Source organism: Microtus ochrogaster, unplaced genomic scaffold (genome assembly GCF_000317375.1).
Source record: "Microtus ochrogaster isolate Prairie Vole_2 unplaced genomic scaffold, MicOch1.0 UNK107, whole genome shotgun sequence".
NCBI classification, from domain to species: Eukaryota; Metazoa; Chordata; class Mammalia; order Rodentia; family Cricetidae; genus Microtus; species Microtus ochrogaster.
In genome coordinates this window covers 524,881-535,008 of record NW_004949205.1, presented here as the reverse complement: position 1 = coordinate 535,008, position 10,128 = coordinate 524,881, and the positions used below count along the sequence as shown (strand labels likewise).

The window sequence follows — 10,128 nt, the reverse complement described above, 5'->3', positions numbered from 1 at the left end:
TGTAAGACCAGGCTGGTCTCGAACTCACAGAGATCCGCCTGCCTCTGCCTCCCGAGTGCTGGGATTAAAGGCGTGCGCCACCACCGCCCGGCTAACCCAATTATCTAAAACCAGTCCTATCACTCAGGAGGCTGAGACAAGAAACCCACAGCTTGGAGGCCAAGCTGGACTACAGTCAGTTCCTGTCTCAAAAAAATAGCTACCTGTCCTTCTGCTACCTGAGTCAGACTGCCTGGAACCCAGCTACTAGGCTTGGCCATGTAACTGGGTGGTCTGAAATCCTCAGAGCACATGAGAATTACCTCAGGGATTTAATTTTAAAACAGCCATTCCTGAATTTATGCCTCACACCCCTCCTGGTCACTGGGGCCTGGGCATCAGTATTTCTGTGTCCTCAGTGACTTCAGTTTTCCAATCACTGTTCTCCTGCTCCTTAGAGAAAGGAAAAGGCCTCACTCAAGTGGAGGAGCTTTGTGTAGACAGCTGCTGGGAGAGGGAGAGTCGTCTTGTTTGAAGGCAGATCAAGCACACTCCATGAGCAGCAAAACTGTATTCACCAGATTAAAGAAAACAAGAGGACACGAGTTAGATTAAGAAGTGGAGGTAGCTATGGGAGGAGTTGGCGAAGGGGCTGTGATCAAAATACAATGAACAAAAATTCTCAAGGATCTTAGAAAAAATTTTAAAAAAAATATCTTCAGTTAAAAAAAAATCTACTTTAAGCAAGCTATTCCCCTCAAAGGCAGGTCTATATTCAAGACAACGCAAAGGTAGCTCTTCCACGATTTGCAACCAATGGAACAAAGGAGTCCTGTGAGAAAAAGCGCTCCTGTGTCAGCAGCAAGGTCTGTGTTCCACCGCACAAACTCTATCTCCACATTGATGCCCTACAGGCTGAAAGCAACTCGAGTCAGCCTGTTAAAACCTTAAAACCCCGTTCTCTTCTTAATCAAACTTATTCTGAAAACGGGCAATTTTAGCTTTTGTCGAGGTTGCGAACCATCCGTTCACGGCTCAATCCTACTCGCTCTTCCCCTCATGTAGCTGACCCAATTGGGAAGCAAGATGACTAGAATGAAACATGAAATCCACATGTGCTTGGGCTTTAAAGAGGGTCTTTCCTCTGTTTGTGTTCTGCCCCTGGAGTCTGTGGAGGATGAAAGCGCTGGGGGGGTGAGGGCTGCAAAGTGAGAGCTGGGGAGATGGCCTTTTCTTTTTCTTCCCTTTCTTTCTTTTATCCCCCCCCCCAGGCAGTGACTATTCTAGAAAGCAGACATCAAACAGAAAATACCAGCAGCGAGGGGCTGAAATTGGACAAAATGTGATGAGGCATAAATGAAAAAGAAAAAAAGAGGCAGAAAAGATAGGAAAAAGAAAAAGACTTTTTGTATCAAAAGGGGCCCTTCTGAAAACTACCTCAAATTATGGCACTTTCCACATTTGCTTCACAACAGGTAGCTTCACGTTGTACCAAGCCCTAGACCTCATTTTGCAGGGTTAGGAGAAAGTGAGCCAGATGCAAAGGGACCAGTTTGGTGGTTTGGCAGCCACTAGAGAAAAAGAAATGTGTGCCTCTAAGAAGAGCTCCTCGATTCAGACAAACACGTGAGAGTTACTTCAGGGTGCCATTAAGGAAGGAGCATAGAAGCCAGTCTGTGGTAGAACAAACTGCAAACTGCAGCTGGTCGGCTAGTGCACACAGTAGCATGCTCCTACCTCCACAGCTGGAGCAGTGGGTGGTACTCTTCTTTATTATGTTGCTGGACAACCAGCTGTGAAGGAATCTGTGAGGCCAGAGAGAAGGACGCTGGGTCTCACAAGCCTTTATTAACAGTAGCTTTGGGACTTAACAATCATTTTCTTTACATCCCCACCAACTAGCTTTTTCATTACAGAGAAAAGGCAGTGTGGTGTGAAATTCCTGGTGTGTGTCCTACAGTAAACCAGGCAGAGCAGTGAATGATGCCTTTCCCCCAGGCAGCCACAAAGCAGCCAGGGGAAGCCAACTCTCAATCCCAAACATACACCCACAACAATCCTCTTTTTCTTCCAGGGGTTGTGATATTTCCTCTCTTCAAAAGGGCCTTCCTCCTAAAAGCCTTTGAACTCTCCAAAGTTTATCCATTAGGCTTTGTGCTGTCTACTAACAAATCCTATTCTGCACACTGAAGACCCACAAGGAAACAAACAGCATTTAGCAGCAGGCATCCAAAGCACAGGCTGAGTATATCTATTCTAAAATGTAACCACAAACAATTCAGATAGCCAATTTCATTCAGATTTGGGAATGACTGCAGAGACTTTAGCGGATAAGCACCCCTAATTCTAAACTTGGAAACCTGACATTTTCGATCACTGCCCACCACTCCTTAGTAAGGAAGTAAACCAGTGCCCTCAGAGAAAGAAAGGCATCAGACAGTTGTGGAAGACATTCAGAGTGCCTCACTTCGTAGCTCTTGGCTGGCCTGAACCTGAAACCCACAGATCTGCCTGTCTCTGCCTCAGGAGTGTTGGGATTAAAGGTGTGCACCACCACACGCAGCTGACATTTTTTTTTCTGCATGTATATTTGTCTACCTCACTCAAAATTACTTAAAATGTACATATTCAGGAGGTGGAGAGTGGTGATTCAAGATGTAATCATACAGTATGCAATGATGAACCCAGGACAAGTGCATTCTCATCTCCTTAAACATTTATTATTTCTTTGTGTTAGCAAACCTTCAAAATCTTCTCTTACAAATCTTTAGAAAAGGAATTTAAAACATAGACCCTTTCACTGATATGCCTATCATCACTTTTTAAATACATTAAAATTTATTAGTGCTTTTGTGTGGTGTGTGCACGTGTTTGTGTGCATATGTGGTCGGCACACATGCCACAGTGGAGTTGGTTTTCTCCTTCCACCTTTACGTTGCTTCTAGGGATTGAACTCGGGTTACCAGGCTTGCACATTGCACAGCAAGCATCTTCATCCTCTAAGCCATCTCTCCAGCCCACCTGTCATCCTTGTCTGACAGCCAAGCTAATTTTCTATCATTCCAATTTTAAAATATGTGCTGCCAGGTGAACATTAACTCTCAAACGTTTTGAGCATCATATTAAAACTAAGAAAGTTTCACTTCTCAGCTTTTCATGTTATAGATAATCAAGATGTATTAAAATGTATTTTAATAGTTGAAGCAAATGACCTGAAGAGTTTTCTCGGCTCCACAGCAAAGCACTGCTATTATTCAGATGAGTAAATAAAGTTTATCAAACCACATGTTTATTAAACACAAAATGGGCAAAAATAGATTCCAAATGGTGTTGTCAACATAGTGAGTGATGTCAGCAGAGCACACAATCAGGAAGCCTCCACTAAGCATGCAGTGATGCTCTATACTATCTACAGCTGTGACATTCCACAATAATGAAAAAGCACCCACTGTGTGTAGACTGTAAGGAATGCCTTGGTTGAGCTAATTTCTTTTGGCTCTCCTCTCAGCTCAACTGAATCAAATCGGAATGCCAGGAGGCACTTAACTTCATTATGGCATGTTACTGGTTGTAACCACTCCATCACCAGTAAGAACCCTAGGCAAGTGTTTGAGACTACCTGAAACATCCCCATGCGGATTAGTTGGCTGCAGTGCATTCTGGCTTTATTTATGAAGAAATAACACTTCTGGAAGGAAATGCAATAGCTGGGAATCAGGTTAAATGTCAGAATACATTCTAAGGAAACTTACAGACATGTACAACTGTTTGACATCATGATACGGTGTATTCATCTGCAAAGTTCACGCTTTCAAAATTGCCTTGATTTATGACTTTCTTTGTCCTTCCACAGGAGTATGGAAGCTGGGGTGACCTAGACTTTGGACACTCATATGTGGCTCTAGAATACACTATCTCTTATTCCTGTTGAGGTGAGAGGAGCATTTTGGGGGGCAGAGAGCATGAGGATGAAAACCTTTCTAACGTGTATTCCCATTATATTTTCTAGAATCAGAGAAAAAAAGGCTTGAACAGATAAAGCAATCAGAAATTCTGTATAACATAAATATCACTGTATTATTGTGAACAACTTAATATATTGAGCACATGAAGACCACCATTCATGTGTGCATATAAAAAAAGGTTGAAAACCCTTGAACTAGATATCATCTGTTCACCTACCACATAATCAGCTGCTAGTCACCACACTAAGTACATGAAGATAGCGAAGCAAGTAACAGAAAAGGTATTTGCTTTTGTGTAAGTCCTCAGTCTAAAAGAAATTAGCAAAAGCATGCAAACACACTGCAATAAAGAAAAAAAAAACCTGTGGTCAGTTTTGAAAGCCTGAAGCACTGGCACTCTTTGGAGGGCAGGAAAGGAGAGGTTCCAGGAAGAGAAAAGAGAGGAGATAAAAGCTTAACTTAATGGTCCAGAAGTTATAAAGACACACTCAGGGAGTACAAAGTCGTCTTTTTGCCTAGGCACAAAGCAATGCCAAGGAAACGGTAAGACAAGATACTAGAGAGGTGAGCAGCTGCCAGGTCACATAAAACCTAAGTAAGAGGCCATGTGAAAGATTTGGAATTGCTCCTTCCATCAACAAAATCCTATGATTCTGCTAAAAATGAAGCTGGGGCATGTGCCTAAGATCACAGGGCTCAAACTGGCTCTTTCCTCCATTAAAAACACATTTAGGACTTCTGGTTGTCTAAGACAGACAGGAGGTCTGTCTTTGGACTTTGCTACATATTAAATGAGCTTTTGCAAGCTGCTCTGGGAACCTGACCCACCAGAAGAATATCGTGTCCATGGGAAAGTGCAACCTGAATTCTAAACAGACTTCCAAAGATGCTTTTGGAAAAAAAAAAAAAAAAAACCATTCAACAGTTGCTGGAGAATGCCTGGAAAGCAACGAAATCCAGGACCATGCTTTGCTCCACTGAAAACAATAAAAGACTGAAGCCTAGTTTAGTGGCACAGGCCTTTAATCTCAGTGCTCTGGAGGCAGAGACAGGCAGATCTGAGTTCGAGGCCACCATGGTCTACAAATCAAGTTCCAGGACAGCCAGGGCTACTATTACACAGTGAAGCCCTGTCTCAAAAAAAAGTAAAATGAAAGAAAGAGATGGGGGGGGGAGAGAGAGAGAGACAGAGAGAGAGACGGAGAGAGACAGAGAGACAGAGAGAGAGAAATACGTAGTACCTACTAATATATAGTATTCAAATACATAACCCACCCCCAGTATGTTAAACGTAACTGGCTGCTTTCACTATAAAGTCAACATTAAAACAGAAGATACCATAACTTTAAAAGGCAACATGGATGACAACCAAGTCCTTTAACTTACAGTTTTCCTGTGCCCTTGCCCAATCAACTCTCAATTATCCAAGCATTAATTAAGGAGAGATGAGAGTGCCTCGTACCATGTACCATCTGATCTTACCCCAAGGCTTCACTATTGTTTGGCCTTTCCTTTCACTAAAGATCCCTTAGCTATCCCCTCTGGCACTTAAAATGCCAGTTTTGTTTGTCTGTTTGTTGGCTTTTTGGGTTTTTTTCCTCCCCACTCTCAATAACAGTAGTATATGACTCAGTGGTACTGCGCTTCATTTCCCAGAACCACCCTCCCCCCTCCAGTCCTCCTCAGGTGATTGCATAGTGGCTCTTCTCAAAAGTGAGTGTGCACAATTATCAGTGGGAGGAGAGTGGATTAAAATCCATATTCATAGCCAGGCACAGTGACATGTGCCTGCCAACCTAGCACTCAGGAGGCCGAGGCAAGTACATTGTAACAAGCTGAAGGATGCGAGTAGGGCCACGGTGGATTAAAGAGTGAAATTCTTTTCTTTTTTTTTTCAAAAAACAGAAAACAATCAATGCATGCCGTATTCATAGACCAGCCTCCCTCCCTTCCTCCTCCATGGGATCTGGACGCACTAGGTCAGCAGGAACACTCAGAAATTAGCATATTTAACAAACACCCTAAGAGACTGTGAAGCCGGAAGAGTCAAGGGCTGACAAGCACCACTCTGGGTATTTTAGCCAGCCAAACCCCAATCCTGAACTGAGAAGAGTGGCAAAGAGCCAGATGTTCATGCTATCTCCCATTAGATAAAGAACTTAAACAGGGAGCGTTTCAAAAGAAAGAACAGAAAAGAAAACTTGTGAAAAATATTAATTTGCTTGACCCACCCCAATCTGTCCCAGCCTCTTACCTCTTGCTAGATGTTTCCATTTCTGTTTCTATTTCCGGGGTTCAATGCCACTGTGATGGGAGGAGAGGCCAAGGTGGGCCGGTCTTCTCTAATTCACATGAATGGTTTTCCCAAATACATGAATAGTCAAGACGGACTATGTGAAAGGCAAATCCTCCTGAGCTGAGGTTAAATGAGATAAAAAAAAAGGCCCCCTGCTGGCGCAGAGCTGTGAGGTGACAAATGAACTGTCAGGGTCCCTGCCTAGTTTCTTCTGTGCTGTTGTGCCAGGAACAAGGAAGGCCTCACAGCTCACAGCACCAGGACTAAGCTGGAGAAAAACAAGCACTCGGCTTGGGTTTTTCCACTCTTCCCAGCAATGCCTTCAATGTCGTCAGCATTTCATGTGAGCCCCAACTGGTACCTGACAGCTGCTGGCTCAAGCCAATGGTAGAAGAAGAAGGGGCTTCCTCTAGATTCAGTGTGAGAAAATGGAGCCCAGAGCAAGCTGGCTCCAGAGGACAGCTCTGTGGGGAGAATGTAGGTATTAATAGAAGCCGGCCTCAGAATTGGGTAGGTGTGGAGAGAGGCTCCTCTGTCTCTCGGGGTTACCTTCGCTCCTCCCTTATAAGCTCCCTCTGCCTAGTGGCTTCTGTCTCCACACAGCACCAGCATTGGCCTGGCTCACCATGGTTGCCTGCCTTCCAGTTTACCTTTGCCCCTGTTGCAAACTGCCATCGGTAGCCTCTTAGATGCCCAATTCTAATTTCCTGGGAGAGGAACACAAATTGCATGGGCTCGTCTTGTCAAGCCTGTGTTCCTCTCCACTTGATGGATGGGCTATCAAAGAAACAGGTGGCCCACTCTTCGTTCAATTGAGCCGTGCCAAGAAGGCAGGCTCTCAGGCACAATTGCCTGTTGATCTTCTACCCTAGCACAGCTGGTACAGACACATTTTACCTTAGGAGGGAATCTGGTCAGAAAGAACAAAAAATATCTATATGCTGAATGCCTAGCTAAGAATTTGAAAGAAAAATGGTATGTTCACCCTTGAGCTTCAAAGACATACAATCTTGAGTATCTCCCCCTGCACCCCGCCCTCACATGTGTGAAATGTTCTGTCTTTGTGTGGTATTTCTCTGCCCCCCCTCTTTCTGTATGTGTGTGTATTGCTGTTGTTGTTTTTGAAATGGAACCTAGAACATCACACACACTAGGCAAACATTCTATAACTGAGTCGCAACTTCCAACTCTAAATCTTACCTTCTTAAGAAAAAAAGCTAGCATTTCCCACCAAACCTGGAAACTAAGTCTCTTCATCCCTATTGTCTTCAGTCTCGAGAGGGAGGGGGAGAGGAGTGGGGGGAGGGGGGGAGGAGTGTGAGGCTGGGAGGAGGCGGAAATTTTTTTTTTCAATAAAAAAAAATCTTAAAAAAAAAAATAAATAAAAATAAAAAAAAATAAAAAAGCCTTGGTAGTCAGGCAGTGGTGGCGCATGCCTTTAATACCAGCATTCAGGAAGCCAAGGCAGGAGGATCTCTGTGAGTTCGAGGCCAGTCTGGTCTATAAGAGCTAGTTCCAGGACAGGCTCCAAAGCCACAAAGAAACCTGTGTCAAAAAAAAAAAAAACCAGGAAGAAGTCTCAGTAAACTACTAAAAGCTACTAAAAGAATTGGCACAAGTTGAATAGAGGGGGCAACATCAGCTAGCAGCTCACCCAAGGGAGGGAAGGCAGAAGGTAAGAGGCTAAGACAGACAAATGCTAAGAAACGGACACCACTGGCTTGCAGCCCATCTCTTCACAAGCACTCGATCCATTTGCTTTACACCCTATGATCATCTTATCTTCCAGTAAGTTCCACCAGATGCCATATGAGGTCAGTGTTCAACGTTAACTAGAACGGGGCAAGCGGCATCACAAACTGACAGATGGCAATTGAGAGCTTATCATTCTTCGATTATTTCATTCCCAGGAGGGAAAAATGCCAGAAAGTAAAGCGCACTATGTTGACAGCCACCTAATAATAGCTGTCCATACTTCCATTACCTCCTGGTTAACCCTTCCCCCAGATAACCTTCTCTTCCATCAATCCCCTGGTGTCAGAAAAACAAACTGCCACACCAGAGAACCTCAATAGGAGCTTTACTAGTGACAACTGCCCAGGATAAAGAAACACTGACAACCACTGAGAGCATAGAGATCAGAACCAAACAAGAAAATCTACTTGTAGATCATTTTACCTGGGAAACCTGGGGGTTAATTCCTAGCATATAAAAAACTGGGCATGGTGGTACAGACCTGGAATCCCAGCATTCTCAAGAGGTAAAGACAGGAGGGTCAGAAGTTTAACAACATTGTTGGCTGCACAGGGTGAGTTTAAACCAGTGTGGCCTACATAAGAAGCTGTCTCAAGGGGCGAGAGAAGCCCTGAAAGAACTGATGTGCATGTGATGTGCAGTCTTGCCTCTTAATTATCCCTGAGTAGTTTTAAGAGCTTTCTTGTAACTCATAACAGTATTAACTCATTTTTAAAAGTTTTTTATTAGCATATATTAATTATACACAATGAGCTTCATTATGACATTTTCACACATCCTTATAATGTATTTTGACCATATGCAAGCCCTGCTACCCTCTCTTGGCCCCTCCTCCCCTGACATCCTTCTTCCCAGTTAACCCCACTTCTATTTTAATACATATATTTTCTTTCTTTCTTTCTCTTTCTTTCTTTCTTTCTTTCTTTATTTATTTATTTATTTATTTATTGTGACTCAATCAGTTTAATTATGGGGGCTTACAGAAACATAGCAACTTACTGGTAGCTATACAACTGGATAGTGTCTCTCCTTCCACTACCAATTGCCTATGGATCCTCAGGGAGAGGTGGAGCCTCCTGAGGCCATCCCAACCATTTGGTAAGTTATAGGAGCCAGAGGAGAAAAAAAATTGGACAGTATGGTGGCTTGGTTCATACTCAACAGCAGTTAGCAGCCTTTTCTATCTAGTCCATATGTCACCTACTATCCCGCTGCAAACTAGCTCTTCAAAAACCTCTTAGCTTCCCTTTCACACAAGGGAAATTATGCAACTGTTAGAAGAACAGAAATATTTCTTTTCACTGACCTGGAAAACACTCCAAAACTACCATTAAAGGGGACCGTTTCCAATACCAGGGAGCAGTGCCACTTCTGTGTTTCTAATGTGTAAAGACAAAACCCTAACAGAATAAGCACTAGCTGTTACTAACGATTATCCGTGGCAGATGGGACTATGGAGGATTTTCACTTTCTATTTTTGCCATTTCTGACTTGCTCAAATTCTCTTTATAATACATGAGTTTTTACAATCAGGGAAAAAAGGCTATCTTTAACCCCTTACAGTTCTGTACTTGGTACATCAGAAAAGAACAAAGGTCTAATGATATAATTGAAGACCATGTTCCCTTTCAACTCTAAGGACAGTGATTTCAAACACTTGCAGTACACACACTGAAAGATGGTGTTAGGTTGGGCTAGCCAAGCACTCTACAAGGCCAGCCTGAAACATGAGATCCTCCTGTCTCTGCCTCCTCACCATCAGAATCCAGTTTAGTCTTATTCTACACTGTATGGTGGTTAGTTAATATTCTGGGAATCTAACAGCACTGGTGGAAAGTTAAGGTCCCAAAATCGTCAATTTTGAAGTATGACCCTGACCTCTGAAGCAATAGGTTCAGTTGCTGCTCAGCCTCAGGAGTTGAGACCAAACAGCAAGTAATTCCAGCGAGAAAGACGGGTGTAGGGGAAAGGTGAAGGCCAGGAGAAGGGTGTACACCAAGAATTCATTCTGTTTTTGCTGTTTAAGAACCAATCATACATGCCGGGCGGTGGTGGCGCACGCCTTTAATCCCAGCACTCGGGAGGCAGAGGCAGGCGGATCTCTGTGAGTTCGAGACCAGCCTGGTCTACAGA

The 10,128-nt window shown here is 43.5% G+C and overlaps 1 protein-coding gene across 5 annotated transcripts in view; it reads right to left on the bottom strand.

Annotated features, from left to right (window-relative positions):
* Positions 1-10,128, bottom strand: part of Tmem164 (transmembrane protein 164) — a 485,414-nt gene that overhangs the window by 435,145 nt on the left and 40,141 nt on the right. The window contains exon 1 of one of the 5 annotated variants that reach the window (XM_026778129.1): positions 6,199-6,317. The exons of the other annotated variants lie outside the window; for them this stretch is intronic. The gene's annotated coding sequence lies outside the window, so the exon portion shown is untranslated. Of the gene's footprint in view, positions 1-6,198; positions 6,318-10,128 lie in introns of those variants that run through there. 5 annotated transcript variants of the gene reach the window in all.